Consider the following 24,716-nt stretch of genomic DNA (forward strand, 5'->3'; position numbering starts at 1 on the left):
ATGATTAGCTTTTCAGAGCAGTCACGCAAAGTTGGTGCCGGTGGCGACACCTACAACGTGCTGACACGAGGAAAGTTTCCAATCGATATCTCATACACAAACAGCAGTCGACCGGCGTTGCCTGGTGAAACGTTGTTGTGATGCCTCATGTGAGGAGGAGAAATGCGTACCATGAAGTTTCCGACTTTGATAAAGGTCGGATTGTAGCCTAGCAGAATATGGAATCATTGGGTTCAGGAGGGTAATACTGAACGCCGTGCTGGATCCCAACGGCCTCGTATCATTAGCAGTCGAGATGACAGGTATCTTATCTGCATGGCTGTAATGGATCTTGAAGCCATGTCTCGACCCCTGAGTCAACAGATGGGGAAGTTTGCAAGACAACAATCATCTGCACGAACTGTTCGAGGACATTTGCATGGACTATCAGCTCGGAGACCATGGCTGCGGTTAACCTTGACGCTGCATCGCAGACAGGAGCACCTGCGATGGTGTACTCAACGACGAACCTGGGTGCACGAATGGCAAAACGTCATTTTCCGGATGAATCCAGGTTCTGTTTACAGCATCATGATGGTCGCATCGGTGTTTGGCGACATCGCGGTGAACGCACATTGGAAGCGAGTATTTGTCATCGCCATACTGGCCTATCACACGGCGTGATTGTGCGAGGTGCCATTGGTTACACGTCCCGATCACCACATGTTCGCATTGACGGCACTTTGAAAAGTGGACGTTACACTGCAGATGTGTTACGACCCGTGGCTCTACCCTTCATTCGATCCCTGCGAAACCCCAAATTTCAGCAGGGTAATGCACGACCGCATGTTGCAGGTCCAGTACGGGCCTTTCTGGATACAGAAAATGTTCGACTGCTGTCCTGGCCAGCACATTCTCCAGATCTCTCACCAATTGAAAACGTCGTCAATGGTGGTTGAGGAACTGGCTCGTCACAATATGCCAGTCACTACTCTTGATGAAGTGTGGTATCGTGTTGAAGCTGCATGGGTAGCTGTACCTGCACACGCCATCCAAACTCTGTTTGACTCAATGCCCAGGCGTATCAAGGCCGTTATTACGGCTAGAGTTGGTTGTTCTGGGTACTGATTTCTCAGGATCTATGCACCCAAATTGCGTGGAACTGTAATCACATGTCAATTCTAATATAATATACTTGTCCAGTGAGTACTTGTTTATCATCTGCATTTCTTCTTGGTGTTGCAATTTTAATGGCCAGTAGTGTAGCATAACCGTAGCCTTGCATGATCTGAAGCAGATACAAGTAGGAAAAAGTCCACTAACTGCCATTACTACCCAGCTTGACGATTGCAGAGGTTCTGTTTTCCTACGGCACTTGCCATGTCACTTTTCTCGCTCTGGCACTACTCCGCTATTTCTTCAAGCTTTTCTCTCCACTGCCGTCTCCCGATGGGCCCGTATTAGTAGACAGTCTTACCCTATCTTTACAGACAACACCACAAACCTACACCCTGTGAACTCCTCAGTTGAGGTACCAACACTTTGCAGAGGTGACGGTAGAACTTTTTGTGATGGTCACCACGCTAGTGTGAGCGTCGAGGGGCTCCACCCTTACGCATCAAACTCTTCTCGTAGCTGTTATTGTTGGGGTAAGGGGCAACGTCTTGTGTCGATTATGAGCCACGCGTATTAAGTAACAGAGTGGCGTGCAGCTTGTTTGCAACTTTGCGAATGTATTCAGTGCGTCCCAAAGAACACATTTGATTGCTACGGTCGCAGGTTCGAATCCTGCCTCGGGCATGGATGTGTGTGATGTCCTTAGGTTAGTTAGGTTTAAGTAGTTCTAAGTTCTAGGGGACTGATGACCACAGCTGTTAAGTCCCATAGTGCTCAGAGCCATTTGAACCATTTGAACACATTTGTTTCTAAACTGTGGTTTAAAGAATTTATTTTTGCGAATAGACTTAAGTGAACTAGTTGAATGTTAGGAAAGTGTTGAGGTTAACGATTTGGTGCACTTCACAGTGTCTTTGGCATACAGTACTCGTCGTGTTAGTATGCTCTGTTACGTCAGTTACATCGCGTCTTATTTGTTTCACTATTGTATCAGCCAGTGTAAAGCAACAATTCAATATAATTTGTATTCTGTTGCTAAATAAATCAGAGATTTAATCTTAACACTGTTGTCAGGTTATATCTCTGTCCTAATGGACTAGTCCTATAATATGTTGTTTAATATTTGACATTTATTTGTGCTTTGGAATCTATTAATTCATTTTTATTAGGCTGGGCTTTCATTACTTGAAGGTTTCATTAACGCTCAGTGCAACAGTACACAGGTGGACTGTTAGGTTGCCAGGTTAGCAACTAAGTAAAAGTATAGTAGTGTGCTTGCCCTCTGGTGGTTAAGTACGAACAAACTGGTTTCATTTGACGATTAATGTCGCTTCATATATTTGTTACCATAAATCAGCCAATACTTTGCAACTCTTTTATAAGGGAAGTGAATGGGATTTCTAAAAAGATAATGAGTAGTAATACGTAATCAGTAAAATTAAATTATTTGAAAGTGAAGATGTATGAAGTTTATCAAAGGTAGGGTGGATACACAACGGCACTTTGCAATGACTACATGTGATATTAATTCTTCTCTCGCTTTTGTTACATCTACTTCACACCCTTAGGGGTTGAATTTCCAAAACCACTGAAACAGGTATTTTTTATTTCTAACCGTGAAGTGAAACAGGTATTTTTTATTTCTAACCGAGAAGTGAAACAGTTTTTTCACAGATTTAGCTTTAAAAATACCCTAGCAGTTCTTTAACAACGATTTATTTTTAAAGATATTCACCAACTACTGTACCCCACAGGGGTTCAATTTCTAAAAATACTGAAATATCTGTTTCCTTACTTCAGGCCGAGAAACTAAATACCAAATTTCGTATGCCCAGCTTAAAATTTGTTTTAATAGTGACATATTTTTAAAAAACTCTGTGGCACCCCATCAAAGTCGGGATTTTCAAAAATCCTTTCTTAGACGACATCTGCAGTATGACACCCTCTCGAAATTTCAAGTATCTGTCTTCAGGGGTTTGGGCTGGGCGATAATGTGTCAAGTTCAGAGGAAGACGTACTTGATAATGACAACATTATTATTACTATAATATGATTCAGCTCAGTCTCTTTGATGTAAAGGTTTTTTCATGTGCTCTGAGAGCACCTTTCGCTATTGAATCAGCCCGGCTTCGGACATTCTTTAAACGCAACGATTCTTTGCAATTCTTAATTGCCCAGATCGCATACACGTGCCACTAAAAACTGAAATAACGAAATTCGATTACTTGTTAACACTATTAAAGCACCGATTTATCGAAAATATCTGGGTTATCGTGCACAGAGACGAAAGCTACCAACATTTATAAGGTGAAGAAAGGCTGTTAGCAAATTTCAAGGAAAGTAAAGAACGTCAAAGTAAGAAAGTAGCTAGCAGATTAAAGATTAGTGAACTGAAACACGGTCAGTCAATTTGGAAAATGAAAGGTTATGGTGGAACAAACGTTTCAGATAACATTTTGAGGACACTCTGGCTAGACAGAGTTCCTGATACCTACCGAAATATTTTAATTATTTCCGAAGAAAATGTGGACGATCTATCGCAAATCGCTGATCAGATGACGGAAATCTGAAGCACTCAGAGACTTCAATTACCTTCATCGTAGGTGTCCCTTGTGACGTGTAATCCTTTTATATCAGTGAAAGACCTTCTGACAAGGATCGAAGTTCCTGGAAATTAACTCCTAAAATCCAGATCTAGGGAGCGACAGCATCAATCGCAATGACGTTTCCGTAACAGAGGCTGCTTCTATCCGAGACACAATACTTCAGGAAAGTACTACTACTTTCATTTTCGTTACGGCTCGAACTGCCGACCTGAGAAGTGCGTCCAAACTCGTCGATGAATAAATGAGGGGAACTCAAATTAGTAACGGCTGAGCGTTCTGCCGTGACGGTTGTACCAGGCGACCATTATCGATTGTTTGTTAGAGATAAAACTTCATGGATACGTTTCCTGTTTGATTGCGATGCTGATGTTTCCGTTATAACAGCGTGTCTCATGGATAAGGTCAATGATGCAAGCTAAAAACTTCGCGATGAAAATGGGACTGAGATTAAAATATGCGGAACAAAGTTATTAAATCTTAATTTAGTTTATAAACGCAGTTTTAACTGGCCTTTTTTGTAGCAAATACAACAAGATGTGTATTTGGGGCTGCCTTTCTTTGTCAGTTTGGTTTATTAACAGACCTGAGAAACAAATCATTAGTTGACAGTAATACTCAGATGCATGTTGCTGCTTTCCAGTATACTGTTGATTTGTCTGGTTCTGTTAATTCACGCCATGCATACTGAACAATGTAAAGAATTACCTGACAAAACCCACCCTTACGCCGGGAGAAATTAAGCATGGTCATAAACATTATATTGCAACCAGCAGGTTAGATGGGTATAAATTAAACTTGGGTAAACAAGACTTCTACTTTCTAATGAGTCTGGGTGTCCCAAAGTATTTCGGTGAGTGAGAACGTAGATAAGGCATAAAATATGACACATAAATACATTTTTGTCTTGGATAGCATGTGACATATCCAAGCATTTGGTACATATTATATTTACTATTACTTTGTTACACGGCCCAGAGGAATCACACAACATTTGCGAACAACATGTTCTCAAGGCAGGGCAAAGGCCAGTGTGATCTGGTATCACAAAATACAGTCACCAGAAATAGTCCAGAGAAAAATCCACACAGCATTTCATAGAGAGCCAGCAGATGTTAAAAGCATCACTATGTGGTTTGCGAAGTTTAAGTAAACAGGGAGCGTCTGTGATCTCCCTAGAACAGGCCGACTTTGACCTAGTGTGCAGGCATTTCAGAGAGTGAGAGATGCCCTCGTGAGAATTCACAAGAAGTCAGTCTGCAGAGCTTCACAAAAGTTGCAGGTTGTGAAGACATCAGTGCACCGCATCCTGCATAAACAACTTCTTTTCTCTGCGTACAAACTCCAGCTTGCAGTCCCTGCAACCAATGCTTTAAATCACTCGTTATGACTTAGCTGTTGCTATGCTGGCAGAAATTGAGGAAGATGATGATTATGGTTCAAATGGCTCTGAGCACTATGCGACTTAACTTCTGAGGTCATCAGTCGCCTAGAACTTAGAACTAATTAAACCTACCTAACCTAAGGACATCACACACATCCATGCCCGAGGCAGGATTCGAACCTGCGACCGTAGCGGTCACGCGGTTCCAGACTGACGCGCGTTTAACCGCACGGCCACACCGGCCGGCAGATGATGATTATCTGAAACCTTCTACTTTCTCTTATGAGGCTACATTTCGTTTGAATGGTGCTTTCAAACGACTATGTGCTGGGATGTGAGAGTCCGAGAGCCCCACGGTGTATTTGAAACCGTCAGAGACAGCTCTAAACTGAACATGTCGTGCGGTCTTGTACACTATAAAATCGTAGGATATTTTTTTCTTCAGTGGAATGACAATCACAGCCAATACCCATCTAGATATGTTGATGTTATTTGCTGTGCCGCATATTCAGTACATTATAGAGTTAATTTTCCAACAAGATAGTGCGCCATCTTACTGGGGCTTAGATGTTTGTGCCTATTTGGATGCAAGATTTCTGGGGATCGGGTGTGGAGGTCCTGCTCCCATCAACTGGCTTCTATGATCACCCGACATTCTCTCGGAGTTACGTCAGGAACATTGTTTACCAAACACCACTGAACGACGTGGCAACATTAAGCCACAGAATTACTGACGTCGTAATAAGTATCTCTTGCGAAGCGTTGATCAATACAGGGGAGTAAATTCGCCTGAATATCTTTCGGGCAACGAAAGCAGCACACGTCGAAATTCATTAACTGTGTCTGTACACAAAAAACTTAAATATGTTACTTCCACTTCAAAATAAAATGTACATGTCTATCCGTCCTACTTTCTGCGTTATGTATGTTTGTAACCAGAGAAGGGCTTCTGGGACGCCATGCATAACTAGCCCTCCTAAATCCGAGTGAGCTAGTACTGTGCGCATTGTTGAAAAGCCAGATGGTCAGTGCTGTATTTATGGAGTCACTTCCTCACATAAATTATGTAAATTCAATCCTTGTGGGCAACAAACTATTCTCTAAAGTTGATACCCTGAAAGCATATTACCTAATCCCAATATCTTTAGACTTCATGAATTCAATTCCATGTCGTTTGGCTTCACAAATGCACCCAGTGCCTACCAAAAATTTATTAATTGAGTTTTAAGAGACTTAGATTTCCGTTTTGCGTATCTATATGACATACTGATAGCGGGAAGCTGCCGAGAAGAAGACATTCAACATTTGACTGTCCTGTTTGAACGATTTTGATTTTAGAATTTATGTCGGAAAATCTACCTTTTAAGTTCAAGAAATTAACTTTATAGATCCTGTGATTACTCCAGAAAATACGAAATCAGTCCTAAAACTAATGAAAGTGACAGTTAATTTAAAACGTACAGGAAGTGTGTCAGAATGTAGCTTGTCATTCTCAGTGACCTTTTGGATAACATCGGAAGTTCACTGAGTTCCCTGAGACTTCTTGCGGATGATGCTGTAGTATATCGGGAGGTTGTAACAATGGAAAATTGTACTGAAATGCAGGTGTATATGCAATGAATTGACTCTTGGTGAAGGGAATGTCAATTGAATCTCAATGTAGACAAGTGTAATGTGCTGCGAATACATAGAAAGAAGGATCCTTTATCATTTAGCTACAATATAGCAGGTCAGCAACTAGAAGCAGTTATTCCATAAATTATCTGGGAGTACGCATTAGGAGTGATTTAAAATGGAATGACCATATAAAATTAATCGTCGGTAAAACAGATACCTGACTGAGATTCATTGGAAGAATCCTAAGGAAATGCAGTCCGAAAACAAAGGAAGTAGGTTACAGTACACTTGTTGGCCCACTGCTTGAATACTGCTCACCGGTGTGGGATCCGTACCAGATGGGGTTGATAGAAGAGATAGAGAATATACAACGGAGAGCAGCGCGCTTCGTTATAGGATCATTTAGTAATATCGAAATCGTTACGGAGATGATAAACTCCAGTGGAAGACTGCAAGAGAGACGCTCAGTAGTTCGGTACGAGCTTTTGTTGAAGTTTCGAGAACATACTTTCAAGGAGGAGTCAAGCAGTATATTGCTCCCTCCTACGTATATCTCGCGAAGAGACCGTGAGGATAAAATCAGAGAGATCACAGCCCACACAGAGGCATACCGAGAATCTTTCTTTCTACGAACAATACGAGACTGGAATAGAAGGGAGAACCGATAGAGGTACTCAAGGTACCCTCCGCCACACACCGTCAGGTGGATTGCGGAGTATGGATGTACAAGTAAAATAAAAAGTACATCTACATCTACATCTACATGGATACTCTGCAAATCACATTTAAGTGCCTGGCAGAGGGTCGTTCCAACCACCTTCACAATTCTCTATTATTCCAATCTCGTACAGCGGGCGGAAAGAATGAGCACCTGTATCTTTCCGTACGAGCTCTGACCTATGTAGGTCGGTATATTCGCATTCGGAGTAGAAAGTTGGTGATTGGAATTTCGTGAGAAGATTCCGTCGCAACGAAAAACGCCTTTCTTTTAATGATGTCCAGCCCAAATCCTGTATCATTTCTGTGACACTCTCTCCCATATTTCGCGATAATACAAAACGTGCTGCCTTTCTTTGAACTTTTTAGATGTACTCTGTCAGTCCTATCTGGTAAAGATCCCAAACCGCGCAGCATTATTCTAAAAGAGGACGGACAAGCGTATTGAAGGCAGTCTCCTTAGTAGGTCTGTTACATTTTCTAAGTGTCCTGCCAATAAAACGCAGTCTTTGGTTAGCCTTCCCCACAACATTTTCTATGTGTTCTTCCCAATTTAAGTTGTCCGTAATTTTAATACCTAGGTATTTAGGTATTTAGTTGACTTTGCGGCTTTTAGATTAGACTGATTTATCGTGTAGTAGAAGTTTTATGAGTTTCTTTTGGCGCCCATGTGGATGACCTGACACTTTTCGTTACTTAGGGTCAACTGTCACTTTTAGCACCATTCGGATATATTTTCTACATCGTTTTGCAGTTTGTTTTGGTCTTCTGACGACTTTATTAGTCGATAAACGACAGCGTCATCTGCAAAAATAACCGAAGACGGCTGCTAAGATTGTCTCCAAAATCGTTTATATAGATATAGTTCGTTACGTACCTATACCATAAATCGTTTTAATGACTTTTTTTTATCGAAACGATATTGAAGGAGTCACTTTACAGCATAGTTAAACATGATTAGTTTTCACGTTAGTCAACATTTACATTTTTCAGTACTACTCAGGCAAAAACATATAAAACTAGGACTTCTCATTTTTTTTCTGTTAGCAAACTTGCTTTGCTACCTATCTGACAATTAGTATTACTTGACAACTGGTTAAAAATTTTTGATGGATATTGAGTACTCTTCTGAGCCACTGACAGCTTTGAAAATGGCTCACAGTGGTCAAATTTTCTTTTAGTGTTGTCTTACAGCAGCAAAATGAAAACATACTTCGACGTACTGATCGTTATTATTACAGATCCGCATGATAAAACTGTTCGCTGTTGAGACATGTAAAAAATATCCATATATACAATGCCATACTTCTGCGATCTCAGTCCGAGGGCAAATGGCACAGCCAGAAGAAATCTTACATCTCCCCCGCCAAAAAAATTCAAGGTGTTCACACAAGTTCTCGTAAGGTTATGATGATCTCCTGCGATTGCAGGGGCCCTCAGGTCTTAGTGATCCTCGAGCGTGGAACCACAATCAATGCACAGCGCTGTGAAGACACTAACCATGAACTGCGATGCGCCATAAAGTGAAAACTCCCAGGAATGCTGTTGATACGAATCATCCTTTGGCACGATAACGCCTGTCCCCACACTGCTCGTCAGACGAAGGCTACATTTCAGCGATTTAATTGGGAAACACTGCGACGTCCTCCGTACAGCCCGGGTCTTTCGCCATGTGGTTTTCGCATCTTTGGTGACTTGAACAAAGACATGGTCGGGCCGCGCGGGATTAGCCGAGCGGTCTGGGGCGCTGCAGTCATGGACTGTGCGGCTGGTCCCGGCGGAGGTTCGAGTCCTCCCTCGGGCAGGGCTGCGTGTGTTTGTCCTTAGGATAATTTAGGTTAAGTAGTGTGTAAGCTTAGGGACTGATGACCTTAGCAGTTAAGTCCCATAAGACTTCACACACATTTGAACATTTGAACATGCCCGGGAGTCAGTTTCAGTCAGGCGAGGAAGTGCAAGAGGGTGTGTGGTTGTGCATCCATCAGCGGCCGACCGCATTCTTCTTCTTCTGTAGTGGTCAATCCAAGGATTGGTTTGCAACAGCTACAGTGGCAGCTTGTCTCCATTCTGTGCGTCTTTCAGCTTTTCTCTTCATTTCTTTATGGGTGTTACATCCCACATCTTTCACGATTTGATCCATGTACCTCAGTCGTCTTGGTCTTTTTCCCTCGACATATCCCTCTATGATTGTGTTCAGGAGTCCTTTATGTCTTAAAAGATGGCCTGTAAATTGCACTCTTCGTTTAACAATGAAACTCCAGAAGCTTCTCTTCTCACCTGCTCTTTCCAGAACCACTTCGTTTGTGACCTTGTCGATAAATTTGATTTTGAGCATGCGTCTATAGCACCACATTTCAAAAGAATTTAGCTTCTGGTCTTCCTCTGTCCCGAGAGTCCATGTTTCACACCCATCCCATAGCATGCCACACTACACACATATGATTCCAAAAATCTTTTCCTGATCTCAAGGCTGATGCTCTTAGATGTTAATATGTTTTTCTTCTTGTTAAAAGCAGCCTTTGCTTGAGCTATTCTACTTCTCACTTCTGGTTCAAATGGCTCTGAGCACTATGGGACTTAACATCTATGGTCATCAGTGCCCTAGAACTCAGAACTACTTAAACCTAACTAACCTAAGGACGTCACACAACACCCAGTTTCTCACTTCTGCCTTGCTCCTTCCATCCCTGGTAATATTACTGCCCAGATAAGTAAATTTATCAACTTGTTCAAGCAGTTCATTGCCTACATGAACTTGGACTTTCACTTGATCTTCTTTGTCGCATGCCATTACTTTTGTTTTTGCTTTATTAATTCTCATATTATATTCTTCACCCATAACTTTATCCATTCTATTCAGTAGGACTACAAGATCTTCTTCACTTTCAGCCAGGACAGCTATATCATCGGCATTCTATGAAACAGGAATTCATCGTCTCGTTTCCCAATGTGATAAAGGTATTAACACACTTCTGAATGTAGCCATTACATGGTCCCGCTGTGTTGGATGTTCGGTTTTCGTTCGACTGCCCCTTGATGAAGATAATAACTACCACCACTGACCTTATTTCTCACAAAAGCCAAGGTGAAATGGTGGATACCACTTCTACCCAACATACTCAATATACTATTGCAAAATTAACAAGGAAAACATTCATTTTGTGTGCGACTCTGATAGAAACCAGATATAATACTATCGCTAACCGTGTAGCTTATGAAATTCAAACTCGACAGCTAGTAAGCAGCCAAAAATCCTGTAGAAGTTGAACATCATGACTGCCAGCAATCAGACCCGACGAGCAAAGCCAGAATCTTCTTACACAACAACAACAACAACGATGACGACGACGACGACGACTACAACGAACTAAGAAAAAACTTTCAGAGGGAAATGTGCATTAACTTGTGTCATGTTTGCCGATGTATTGATGGGGTCATTAACTACGCGTTTTGGCTACGTGATAAATTACCATTGGGTCGACTAAGAAACTGATGGCAGTAAAATTGGTTCAAATGGCTCTGAGCACTATGGGACTTAACTTCTGAGGTCATGAGTCCCCTAGAACTTAGAACTACTTAAACCTAACTAACCTAAGGACAGCACACACATCCATGTCCGAGGCAGGATGCGAACCTGCAACCGCAGCGGTGACGCGGTTCCAGACTGTAGCGCCTAGAACCGCAGTCCACCCCGGCCGGCTGATGGCAGTATCGCTGTTTTGTGCGTAATAGATTTCCACATTACAGCTACAGGTGTACATTGCATAATTTTATAAACTATTGTAAGTCCTGATCATCTTTTTTTTTAAGAAAAGTGTCTAGGTGTGGTATTGCACCCTGCTATTAAGGAATATTGCGTTAAACCCACAGTCAGCCACAGTGTATGAACATCTAACTAAAATTATAGCACTTTTGTATTGATTTTTGGAGTCACATCAGTAGAATAACGTCGTGAGGACGTGATCAAAATTTTTATCTAGTATTACTTCCCAGTAGAGAAACTGCAGAACGCCATGAGGACTACATATAAGAAAATTTTAATAGATAATGATCTAAGCCAGCTTGACACACGTTGCCTCATTTACTTATCAGGAAGGTGTAGTTAGTTCTACATTTCTACCAGCAAGACAGTCAAGCCCTCTAGAGATGTACACTTGTTCTTTGCATTCTCAGATTTATTGTCACTAGAATTGTCCACATTCTAAACACTAGCAGTAAAATCAATAAACGTCTGTATCCCGCACTGATTTACATATGACGAACAGACACTGGAACAGTAAGCATTGCAGCGTCTGACAAAGCCTCCAGCGCGTGCGTGGAACACTGTGGGGAGGCAACACACGAAGTAAAGTAAGTGTGTGTGCGTGTTTACAATAGAAAAGGGTCAGCAATCTACCCCACAACACTTGATCATCTGGAATGTGGAATGTGGAAAACAAGGAAACGTGTGGGAAGCGGTAAAAATGTCAAAAGGCGGGAAAATCAGGTAATGGTAATAGGAGGTAACTGTATTTGCACTTAGGAAGTAGCTGAAATTTTTTGACATAAGCACTAAACCAAAGTGTCTGGATATCTCTTGGATACTTTCCTAGAAAGTTACAAGGAAGAGAGCACTATTAGAATCACAGCACCATCGTCCCTAAATTGATTGTGAGATGTGCACTAAGGGTGACAGAGAGAGCTCGCAAACCATCCTTGGAAAAAGTAATGTATGAAGTTTGTTATTTATGCAGAGGGACAAAGGTAGAGACATGACGTCACACATACGCTTAGACATTAAAAATAAACCTCATACAGATGAGCTAATCAGCAGAGAGGAGCTTCAGCAACTAGATATAAGAGAGGGAGTGATGCCACAGATGCTTCATTAGTGGAAAGACGGAGCATTCTAGAGAGGGACATGATAACGTAAGACGACATTGTCACACTCACACTAGTTTCATATGCTTGAGGAAACGGCATCGTTATTTTATTGTGAAAGCTGTGGTATTCTCCACCCAATACATGCTACTTGCAAGTCACATGTATTTGGGATTGTAAAAATATATATGCAGCTTAAAGTGATACACATGGATTCCATAATTTTTATCTTCATTTCTTAGATTAGCATCTAATATGATTTCTCAGTGTTTTGTTTAATTTTTAAAACTATTTGTCATATATTTAAGAAGTTTTTCGATCGTTTTTCCCAGCATTATCGGTTGTGAGAAATTTACTGCTTCTGATACATATACAGTTGATTGTTTTGGAGGAGAGCATACAAACGTCAGCGAAGGCTGGTCGAATATGGGGTTAGTGCGGATACTGCTTCATATCTCACTACCACATTGTGATAGGTTATGTAAGTAGGCTGTTTATGTTTTCTCTATGTAAGTAGGCTGTTTATGTTTTCTCTATGTAAGTAGGCTGTTTATGTTTTCTCTATGTAAGTAGGCTGTTTAGGTTTTTTTATGGTAACGCCACCTCTGTATGAAAATCACTGGCTGTGCTGTGTGCAGTCTGTGGCTGCTTTGCATTGTTGTAATACTCGCCATTGTAGTGTTGGGCAGCTGGATGTGAACAGCGCGTGGCGTTGCGCAGTTGGAGGTGAGCCGCCAGCAGTGGTGGATGCGGAGAGAGAGATGGCGGAGGTTTGTAATTTGTCATGAACTGCTATATTTATATATGATGATATCAAGGTAAATACATTGTTTATTCTCTATTAATATCTTTCATTTGCTAACTATCCCTATCAGTAGTTAGTGCCTTCCATAGTTTGAATCTTTTATTTAGCTGGCAGTAGTGGCGCTCGCTGTATTGCAGTAGCTTGAGCAGCGAAGATTTTTGTGAGGTAAGTGATTTGTGAAAGGTATAGTTTAATGTTAGTCAGGGCCATTCTTTTGTAGGGAATTTTGAAAGTCAGATTGCGTTGCGCTAACAAAATATAGTGTGTCAGTTTAAGTACAGTCCTGTATAATTGTTCAAAGGGGACGTTTCATATGTCGACCCTTAGCCGAGGATACCTCACTGGAATCTTCTGATTTTTTTCTTGTAGTTTGTGTAATTAGTGTAGCTATTGTTTATTGCTAGTGCGTAATTGTAGAGAAAATCTCCTTTGTAGTTGCAGTCTTTCATTGATGTACAGTAAAACAGGTGTGGTATGTATGTAGATTTGCACCAAGTATTTTGCAGCTGCGCTTGCAATTAACTAGACATCATTTTCAGTGCTATGTTAATGTGTTCTCCTATTTTTACACTTCAAATTGTGCTTTTCTGTGTTATCGTGTGAAATATTGTGACAATTATGGCGTGTGAAAAACGTAACACTAGGCTCCAAACTAAACTGAGAAATAATAGTGACGACGAGCGTAGCTTATCAGCGCCGCAGAGTAATGAATTTACTAATGTTCAAAGTAGTAATTTGGTAACTGTGCACAGGGAAATGGAGCGGGCGTCAAACAATGGCGTGGACAGTGAAACAATTAGTGAAGAGGGAAGCATTATCGATCGATCGGTCGGCAATAGCTCGCCTCAGGAAGCCGAAATGACACGACACGATCTCGCAAATACTGTAGATTCAGGTTTTGGATCCTCACCGTTTTCTCAAATAAGTCAAGACACATTTTCTGCTTGTCAAAATGTGAATGTTTCCGGTGTAAATTCACTGCCGAAAAGCACTGAGGAACATGTTTCAGACACCAATGCATTGTTATTACAATTAATACAACAAATGGGACAAACACAGCAAAAGCTTCAAAAGTTAGACACAGTGGAACAAAATCTTAAAAAGTTAGACACCACACTTGAACAAACACGTGAAGATTTAACTACTGAGTTACATAACATTGAATCGAAATGTCAAAAAGTCTGTAATGACGTAAAAACACAAATTTGTGAGCATTTTCAACCTATTTTTTCGCGGCATGAAAATGCATTACAGAATCACGAAGCAGCCATAAAAGAACTGCAAACCATTGTTCATGAAAATCATGAGACCTTGTGGGCTACAATTGACTCAGTTGCATCTACCGATTCGGTTAAGCAACTTGCAAAAACTCAGGAAAACTTAAAGGACACAGTAGATTCGATTTCAACACAAATGGACACTCTGAAACTTGGTTCAGAAAAACACACTGAGGAAATGTGTTCACTATCCCTTATCTGCATTGTTATCTTTAGTGTACTATTTTTTCTGCTTGAGCTATGTCATGTTTAGATATAAGCTGCTGTTTGCCAGGCATAGTGCTACTGAACTTTAATTTGTGTTACTCTGCTAAGCCAGATTTATTGTTTTATGTGCTGCTGCATTGCCTCGTTCCTTAGTTTAGCATCTGAGCTCAGTAGATATAAGTTAGCTTAAGAGAAGGTAGACTATATAAGAAACTGATTATGGACAATATGAAAAAGGTTTGGGCCAAAATGAGTATTGTACACTGAGAAATAATTATATTGAAAGAAATATGAATAGAGTACAGAAAGCAGGTACAGATAGGACTTTTTGGGAATAATGATGACCGAAGGGAGATCTCCAAGAACAAAAAAGGTTTTGTTCGCAAAATACTGCAGTACCAAAAGTTACACTGAAAACGAACCCTGTCCTTTCCATTGTGTTATCCCACTATATGTTTGTGTACCCTTGTGTATTTGTTTTCTTCCTGTCTCTGTGTAGTTTCATAGAATTTTTTCTTCTTTTAATATTAAGCTACATTCACTATGATGAGGAATACTGTTATCCTCGAATATAATTGGCATTAATAATATGTTATTTACTTTGTAAAGATGTTAGACATTATTTATTCTGTTTTGTGTTATTGTATGTACTCATGTCATAATTCCACTGATGTATATGTTATTTCGATTCTTTTGTAAAGCCCATATTACTACAAATGTTATCTGTACTATTATGTTCTTTAATGATGTTTTTGTACCTTTGTAATTGTATTCTTTTGTTACTAAATTGTAATTGTCACCAGTTCATGAAATTATTAACTTGTTAGTTACATTTCACTGCACACGTTTCTGTTGGTCATAGTATATGGACAATATGTGAGAAGTAGGGACTGATAGTGTTTGCACGTGTGTTAATAATTCAGCAAGGGACTGGATAACAGCATTGCTGGTTCGAAGGACAATTCCAGAAACTTTGTGAGTGCACAAGTGGTGGTTTATGGACTTGCTATATTATCCGCAAGACTCTTCAATGGTGATTGTGCACCTGCACAGTCACAACAGATGGCTGCTGGCTATCTCTACAAGGACTACAGTGGGCCTGTCAACAATCTCTACAAGGTCTACAGTGGGTCTGCATCTTTGATGGCCCACCAATACCGTAATCTCTACCAGGACTACAGTGGGTCTGCTCTGTGATGACCTACCTACCAATATTCTTCAAAACTTCGAATGACTCTGCTGTGGGTTTGCTATGTTGTGGCCCATTACCTGTCTGCATGTCATGAGTCAGCACTGTCTTTCCGTTGGAAGGACAACACTACTTCTTCAAGACTGCATGGAAATCCACTACTTCTCTGTGCATTCTATTTTACTGTTCAGACTTTGAAAAAAAAAAAGGAAAAACACTGTAATTTTACTGTGATGAATCAGGACTGTCTTTATAGACTGTGAGAAAATTTTAGCTTTTGACCAACATTGTATCAATAAGTGTGTGCATTTGATTTCTTTGTTACTGTAATTGTGAAAAATTTTTGTCAAATCTGTATTGGCCAGTGCCCAACACCATTTGTAAAAATTTTTTGTGGGGAGCATGGGGGCTATGTAAGTAGGCTGTTTATGTTTTCTCTATGTAAGTAGGCTGTTTATGTTTTCTCTATGTAAGTAGGCTGTTTAGGTTTTTTTATGGTAACGCCACCTCTGTATGAAAATCACTGGCTGTGCTGTGTGCAGTCTGTGGCTGCTTTGCATTGTTGTAATACTCGCCATTGTAGTGTTGGGCAGCTGGATGTGAACAGCGCATGGCGTTGCGCAGTTGGAGGTGAGCCGCCAGCAGTGGTGGATGTGGAGAGAGAGATGGCGGAGGTTTGTAATTTGTCATGAACTGCTATATTTATATATGATGATATCAAGGTAAATACATTGTTTATTCTCTATTAATATCTTTCATTTGCTAACTATCCCTATCAGTAGTTAGTGCCTTCCATAGTTTGAATCTTTTATTTAGCTGGCAGTAGTGGCGCTCGCTGTATTGCAGTAGCTTGAGCAGCGAAGATTTTTGTGAGGTAAGTGATTTGTGAAAGGTATAGTTTAATGTTAGTCAGGGCCATTCTTTTGTAGGGAATTTTGAAAGTCAGATTGCGTTGCGCTAACAAAATATTGTGTGTCAGTTTAAGCACAGTCTTGTATAATTCTTCAAAGGGGACGTTTCAGTTACGTCTCGGCTGAATCGCCAGAGTTGTCTGGTAGTTCTGTCTAGCATCGTACAATCTCCTATCGACATCCTCTGTTTAACATTTTACCGTCGTATGTTATTATTATTATTACTATTTAAATAACCTATTAACCACTTGCTATAACACACATTCACACACACACACACACACACACACACACACACAAATAGTGTGTAATTACATCTACACTTAGAGGGTATGACAGAAAGTGCTGACATATGGGGTCTTTGCCCAGATGTATTTTAAATGAATCTTCGATTAAATTGAGTTTGAGCCTTAGGAGGTCTAATGCAAAACATTATCTACATAGCTAAATTTTCAATTATTTGAGGAGGAAATCGATTACGCATACTTATGGTGTTGGCATATGCTCATACAAAATAACGTTTTCTGAGACGTTTGATATTCCTGCACAGGGTGCATAACATAAGCGCCGGAGTGTGGACCTAAGTCTACAATTTGTGTGTGTGCGTGTTTTTTTTCCTTCAAAATACACATCTTATTTCTGATTCAAGCAAAATCAAAGTCATCCATGCTAATTATTGCATTACCACGTCTTTCCATATGGTTGTCGGATTTGGGAGTGGCATGTCGCATTTTCTAAAGTCATCGGTGCAGATACTTCAATAGATATACTCCGCTAAGTATGTATTTTTGGTGTGTAAAATAGAGCTGTCCAAGTTGCTTGCCATTGCTGGACGGAAGTCTCACTCCCACGGATGTGGGGTATCCATTGTGTAATTGGATTGAAAGTCTAATCACTTTTAGAGGTTTAGAGACTATGACCACAGTATCACGTGACTGGCAGTGTTGTCTCATGAACTTCATCCGAATGTTCTTGCTACTAGCGTGAATAATGTCAAGAACGACGTACTCATTTTGTTCTTGTTTGTCATATTGATATGTTAGCCAATACTCTTGTGTTTGTCCTAACATTTACGATTACTAAGATAAACTCATATGGGATCTAAAACAATGTTTCCAAAGAATTAATATAAATACTTCTTACTTTTGTGAACGTAGATACACTCCAAGTAATCAGTGACGACAACTGGCTATAAAGATATGTCGATGGGTCTATAATATTTTTAATTACGTAATCTGGAAATCAGTTACATGAGCTACCAAGCAGCGATGCTTACAGCTTTGGTGTTTATTTGTCGTAACCACATCAGTACATGCTACAATACATTCACAAAGGCTTCTTTTCTTTAATATGTGTGTGGGTGTTATTTTGACGTGTTGCACAACAGATTGATCTGACAGGTATCCTTTGGCTCCTGTAAGAAGCAATTTCCACCCCACACTATTACAGAAGTCAGACAGACGCTCCTAACATACCAAAAAGAAATGCCTGAAAAACTTTCTGCAACAAATATCTTCTGGAGTCGTCTGCTGTAAGGAAAAGACACAAAAATATTCTATTTTCTTACATAACTAGTGGGATACTTGGGTACTGGAGTATTGATAGTTAGTGTAAGAAAAACATTAAACAAATGGAAAATATTATTTATTGCAAAATCTGAGAAAATCAAGTGAAACTTTTATTTATAGAGTGATACACAAAAATTTCCAGGTTCTTTTTACCTCTTATGCATAGGAATCCTGTTAATGAAATTAATATACTAAGTGTGACAAAGCTCTTTTATCCCTGTTCTTTAATAATGTTATTTACTCGGCAGAATGGCTGACAGCCGCACCCACTCAACTTTAATAATAATCCGATTGAATTTTTCTAACTACGGTCGAGGCTGTCGCATGAGATATGTAATGGAGTGACGTGAATGAAGTATGTTATTTCTAGTGGAGGAAAGATAGGGCTCGCCTATGCTGTAGTGCACAATACCGTGAGCTGTGACGACTGCTGCCTGTGTCATTCGCCACTGAAAAATAACAAAACTGTCTCTTTCTAACTGGATTGACCTTTGCCAATTGAACTCTCACTACGCCTTCATGAAGTCAAGGACTCCTATCTGCCCCTAGTCTAACTATTGGCGTGGTATACCGGTCAGATAACCAGTCCACCGCGATGCCACTCAATGTTCGCTCACAGGCGCTAACTAATACACTGTCTGTGTTCACACCACACGTTAAGTGTTGCAGCCAACACAGTGAACAATTGCTTAATCACGAGCGACTCAATCTAGAGTATCACTCCGATTCGCTAGCGACAGCAGTGCTCTCCCAGTGCAGTACTGAGTAGAGACTTTGTTCCTCACTCTCTGCATACACGCACGGCGCACTCGCTCCCACTACGTATTTCTGCTTCAAGAGTGTCACCGGAACGACCCCTCTCTGTGCACAAAGTGAAAGGGTACGTCATCCGCTGTCTTTCCCTCACTCCTCCAGCTCATTGCATCAGAAATAGTACACCAATTAGCGTTACTCTCACAAACAGGAGAGTGCCACTCCATTTAAGAAGACCAATCCGGAAATATATAGCATTATATAGCATTAGGCATTTACTGTCCACCTGTGAGAACTCTGAAACTGCACACTAGGTCCATCAAAACACGTGTATGCTGAGGCTCTCCCAAACAATACCTGCAGGTTTTGCTTTTAAGGTGAACACGCAGGCTATTATCCCTTTTCTCAAGCAAAAAACCGTTTTGGTCCCTGGGCAGTCTGCCGGCCAGTGCAGCTGCATGCTAACTCACCCTCCTATGGACATTCCATTGGGCTGGTTGATTCCTGTGGCTGTCGTGTCTTGAATGTTTGTGTATGCCAGCCTCGATTTTTTAATCTTGGTGTGCACTTGCGAATTATTTATTAGATTTGCATATCAGCTAAAATGGAAATATGTGAAATTGACTCCACCGAACTGAGTTTGGGCTCGAATGAAACGTTTTGATACGCAGAATACGATGGTGAGGTCAGAATATGTAAGAAATAAAAGTCAGGAGACCACGCCACCTTACACTTTTCCGTTCTTTTATTTGTTACACTTCAGAATAAGGAAAATTCTACTGACAATAAATCTGCAGAGACAAACTGTATACGTTTCTAGATGGCTTGACTGGCTTCCTGATACGTAAACGAGGTAATGTGTGTCGAGCAGAAGTAGACAGTTGCCTACTAAAGTTTCCTTATATGTAGTCCTAAGATCGTTTTGAAATTTGTCTGCTGGGGAAGTAATATGAGATAAAAGCTGTTATCGAGTGATCACGATGTCTTTTTACTGCCAGAACTCAAAAAAATGCAGTGCGTGTTATATTGTTGGCTGCATATGCACATTTTATGAGAGACTGTGGTTTTAATGGATTATTTAGTAGCACAACAGCAAGGTGCAATACCGTACCTCGATACTCCGCTTGAGAAAAGACAATCATGTCTATAATGGTTTATAAAACTATGTACTATAAGACAATATTTTTAACGAAGAAATCGATTTCACACGAAACAACGATACCGGCATTTGTTTTCTAGCCAATCTGCTCCATTCCTTGCTGCCGCACCTAGACTGGGATATGCTTTATTATGCGCTCGCAGCTATGTCTGGCAGGAACACACACTTCACAGATGAGTCTTGTATGAGACTTTTTAATAGTTTTTTCCGAACTCTAGGTCACAAGATGAGGTAATCATGTCGCCCTTCTTAAATTTTTTAGAACGCACACAGACATATTCCGCAGCGTAGCTTGTGTTACTCACAAATACAGATCTTGAGAGGAAACGCCTATCAGTATGAGTCCTAATTTTTCACTTATCTAACTTAGGCTGTCATTGTCAGTTTTCAATACAACTCTCGTAAAAGAGCGTGATGACTGGCCCTACCGGTATAAGTCCAGCATTACGTAACTGGTTTTGGGAGAAGTCTTCTACTTATTAATGAGTGTCTTTCAGCTTGTACGCACGCAACAAAAATTCACTGCTACAAAGCTTTAACAGCAATGTTATACAATAAATAGGTTGGTCATAACTCTTTTTCCCTTCTTCGTAGGAAACAGTGTGGCTGTCTTGTGGTATATGGATCGCAATTTATCACTGCAAATGTATCCAAAACGCAATTTCAATGGCCCCATCAAGGTGGCAAATACAGCAAAAGTTACTGCATATTTGTCTCCAAACGATTTTCTTAGTACAGTCGACTTAATAAAATCTCGCTGCATAGGTAAACTGCACTACAGTTTGTAGTATCTCATTACTGCTGTAGCTCTCGGTATTTAGAGAGATATATAATACGAAATAATTTTAGAACGTTTTTTATTCATGAAGAGTTCGCTGCCTCCAGAATGAAATTTTCGTGCAGTAGCAAATTGTGTGCTGATATGAAACTTCCTGGCAGATTAAAATTCTGTGCCGAACGGAGACTCGAACTCGGGACCTTTGCCTTCTGTGGGCAAGTGTTCTAGTATCTGAGCTCACCAAGCACGACTCACGACCCGTTCTCACAGCCATAATTTCGTCAGTAACTCGTCTCCTAACTTCCAAACTTCACAGAAGCTCTCCTGCAGACCTTAGAAATTGCACTCATGGAAGGAAGGATATTGCGCAGACATGGCTTAGCCAGAGCCAGGGGGGTGTTTCCAGAACGAAATTTTTACTATGCAGCGGAGTGTGTGCCGACATAAAACTCCCTGGCAGATTAAAACTGTGTGCCAGATAGAGACTCGAACTCGGGACCTTTTCCTCCCGCCCTGACAAATATTCTACCATCTGAGGTACCCAAGCACTACTCACGACCTGTCCTGACTGCTTTAACTCCACCAGTACCTCGTTTCCTACATTCCAAAGTTCACAAAAGCTCTCGTGCAGACATTGCAGGACTAGCACTCCTGGAAGAAAGAATAGGGTGTACCTAAGCCATGTCTCTGCAATGTCCTTTCTTCCAGCAGCGCTAGTTCTGCAAGGTCTGCAGGAGAACTTCTGTGAAGTTTGGAAGGTCAGAGACGAGGAATTGGAGGAATTAAAGCTGTGACGACAGGTCGTCAGTCATGCTTGGGTAGCTCAGATGGTAGAGCACTTGCCCTCGAGAGGAAAAGGTCGCGACTTCGAGTCTCGGTCGGGCACACAGTTTTAATCTGCCAGGAAGTTTCTAATGGTTCTAATGTCTCTGAGCACTATGGGACTTAACTGCTGAGGTCATTAGTCCCCTAGAACTTAGAACTACTTAAAACTAACTAATCTAAGGACATCACAAATCCATGCACGAGGCAGGATTCGAACCTGCTACCGTAGCGAACGCGCGGTTCCAGAATGTAGCGCCTAGAACCGCTCGGCCACTCCGTCCGGCAGGGAGAGTCAGTTCGCTGAGTGCTTTGCATTTTCTACAAGTGACGCACTGATAGCCTTATTGAGCATCGACTTCTTGCGATTAGAGACGCCGTTGCTGGTGTGTGAGTCCTGCTCTGATGCCTCTTCTTAACTGCCGCAGAGTGGGCCTCAGTGTTCTGGACACCCCGATCGCTGGTGTAGGGACAGGAATTTCTTGACCCTTACTGGTAGCACAATAAACACAGGTCGGTGATTCCCCAAGTTATTAGTTTGTATTGCATGTTTCCCCACGGTTATTTGGAGCCAATGAGACGTTGGTACTCCCCTGGGCTTGCAGGAAAGGTGTTAGATGCCCAAAGTCTGGCTAGTATTTCCAGGGCTGACTGCGGGCACACAGCGTCGATGTCGGCTGCTGTGTCAGCTGCGGTGGTGGTGTTAGCAGCATCTCATCGTAAACTATTTCGGAGGCTTGTCGAAAGATGGAGCAGGAACGCTGCTGCTCTCTATGACCACATTTAATCGTGTCATGGGAGAGGTGTTCTGACTCCTGTGAGTCGTGAACTTGGTAAGTAGAAATTGCTCTTTTTTGCTGCGATGTGACCATTGCTCAATCTCATTTTGGTGGCGGGGAAGTGTATATATACTCCGTTTCCGTTTACGAGTCTTATAGTGTTGTCTATCACTAATATTGCAAGAATTACATGCCTTTTTATTATTCCTGGGAGCCTTGGTGAACCTCATCCACGATCAACGTTCTTGCTTGATTGTATTTACATGTTTTGTAGCAACGACACAAACTAATAATATTGCAGGGTTTATGTGTACAACTATTGTGTTTTAGCAGGTTGGTAGTAATGCCTTCGCTTTCCAGTATTATAGCATCCATAACAATATATATATTTTTTAAATACTGCAACGTGCTAGCTGTCCTTCATGTGTCTTTGGAATTCTACACCTCAGTAGAAACTATGTTAATACCAATGGCTATATTTGGAACTTCCTGTAGTCAATGAGCCGTGCTGCCTTGCATCGATCAGTTGATCGCAAGAGCGCGATAGTGGGGCACGATATCTGGTGGTTCTGCATGCGATGAACTTTGAACAGCATGAACGCTGACAGTTAGAACTGGGAGGTGGGGGGGGGGGGGGGGGGGGATAATTGTAGGTGCGCACTTGCGGGGCCGGGCACTGTCTGGAGCTGATAGTAAACGGCTTTTGCAGAGTGCAGACCTCGTCCATCCCGTTAAGAAAATCGCCTGTGCCGAGCATGTGGAGATTTTGAGTCCCACTCAGCTACCAAGTTCAAAAAATGGTTCAAATGGCTCTGAGCACTATGGGACTCAACTGCTGTGGTCATAAGTCCCCTAGAACTTAGAACTACTTAAACCTAACTAACCTAAGGACAGCACACAACACCCAGCCATCACGAGGCAGAGAAAATCCCTGACCCCGCCGGGAATCGAACCCGGGAACCCGGGAGCTACCAAGTCATCAGATATTTTGGTGAGATTCTTTCTGTGGCTTCTGAGCCTTGTTTTCTCGAAGTCGTAGTGCTGCGACTAGTTTCTCCTTCCCGGAAGGTCTGCCGTGTTTGCTCTTTATGGGGGACCGAGCGAGGTGGCGCAGTGGTTAGCACACTGGACTCGCATTCGGGAGGACGACGGTTCAATCCCGTCTCCGGCCATCCTGATTTAGGTTTTCCGTGATTTCCCTAAATCGTTTCAGGCAAATGCCGGGATGGTTCCTTTGAAAGGGCACGGCCGATTTCCTTCCCAATCCTTCCCTAACCCGAGCTTGCGCTCCGTCTCTAATGACCTCGTTGTCGACGGGACGTTAAACACTAACCACCACCATCTTTATGGGGGTTCGCTCCGAGGGAATTGAAGTTTACCTTAATGGAAGCAACTCTGATTACAGACGTTAGTCGCAACTGTTTGTGAAATGTGTGGAAGCTGCGTGGTCTGAGTTGCAGAGCTAGTGGACTTACATTAATCAGAACTTGATCATGTTTCGTGTGGCTTAAAGTGGACCATGCTGACGGCTGAACTGTGTTCTTCCGTTTGAATGCAGTGAAGTCTAACTTCATGGGAGTGCCTTTTACTGTGACCATTTTACACTGAAGATCCGAAGAAACTGGTACACCTGCCTTATATCGTGTAGGGCCCACGCGAGCACGCAGAAGTGCGGCAACACGACGAAGCGTAGACCCGACTAGTGTCTGAAGTGTGTTGGAGAGAACTGACACCATGAGTCCTGCAGGGCTCTCCATGAACCCGTAAGGGTACGATGGGGTGGAGATCTCTTCTGAACATAATATTCATGTCTGTGGAATTTGGTGGCCAGCGGAGGTGTTTAAACTCAGAAGAGTGTTCCTGGAGCCACTCTGTAGCAGTTCTGGACGTGTTGGGCGTCGCATTGTCCTGCTGGAATTGCCCAAGTCCGTCGGAATGCACAATGGATATGAATGGACGCAGGTTATCAGACAGGATCCTTACGTAAGTGTCACCGGTCAGAGTCGTATCTAGACGTATCAGGAATCCCACATCACTCCAACTGCGTACGTCCCGCACCATTACACAGCCTCCACCAGCTTGAACAGTCTCCTGTCGACATTCAAGGTTTATGGTTCAAATGGCTCTAAGCGCTATGGGACTAAACATCTGAGGTCATCAGTCCCCTGGACTTAGAACTACTTAAACCTAAC

This window comes from Schistocerca serialis, chromosome 6 (assembly GCF_023864345.2).
Source record: "Schistocerca serialis cubense isolate TAMUIC-IGC-003099 chromosome 6, iqSchSeri2.2, whole genome shotgun sequence".
Taxonomy (NCBI): domain Eukaryota; kingdom Metazoa; phylum Arthropoda; class Insecta; order Orthoptera; family Acrididae; genus Schistocerca; species Schistocerca serialis.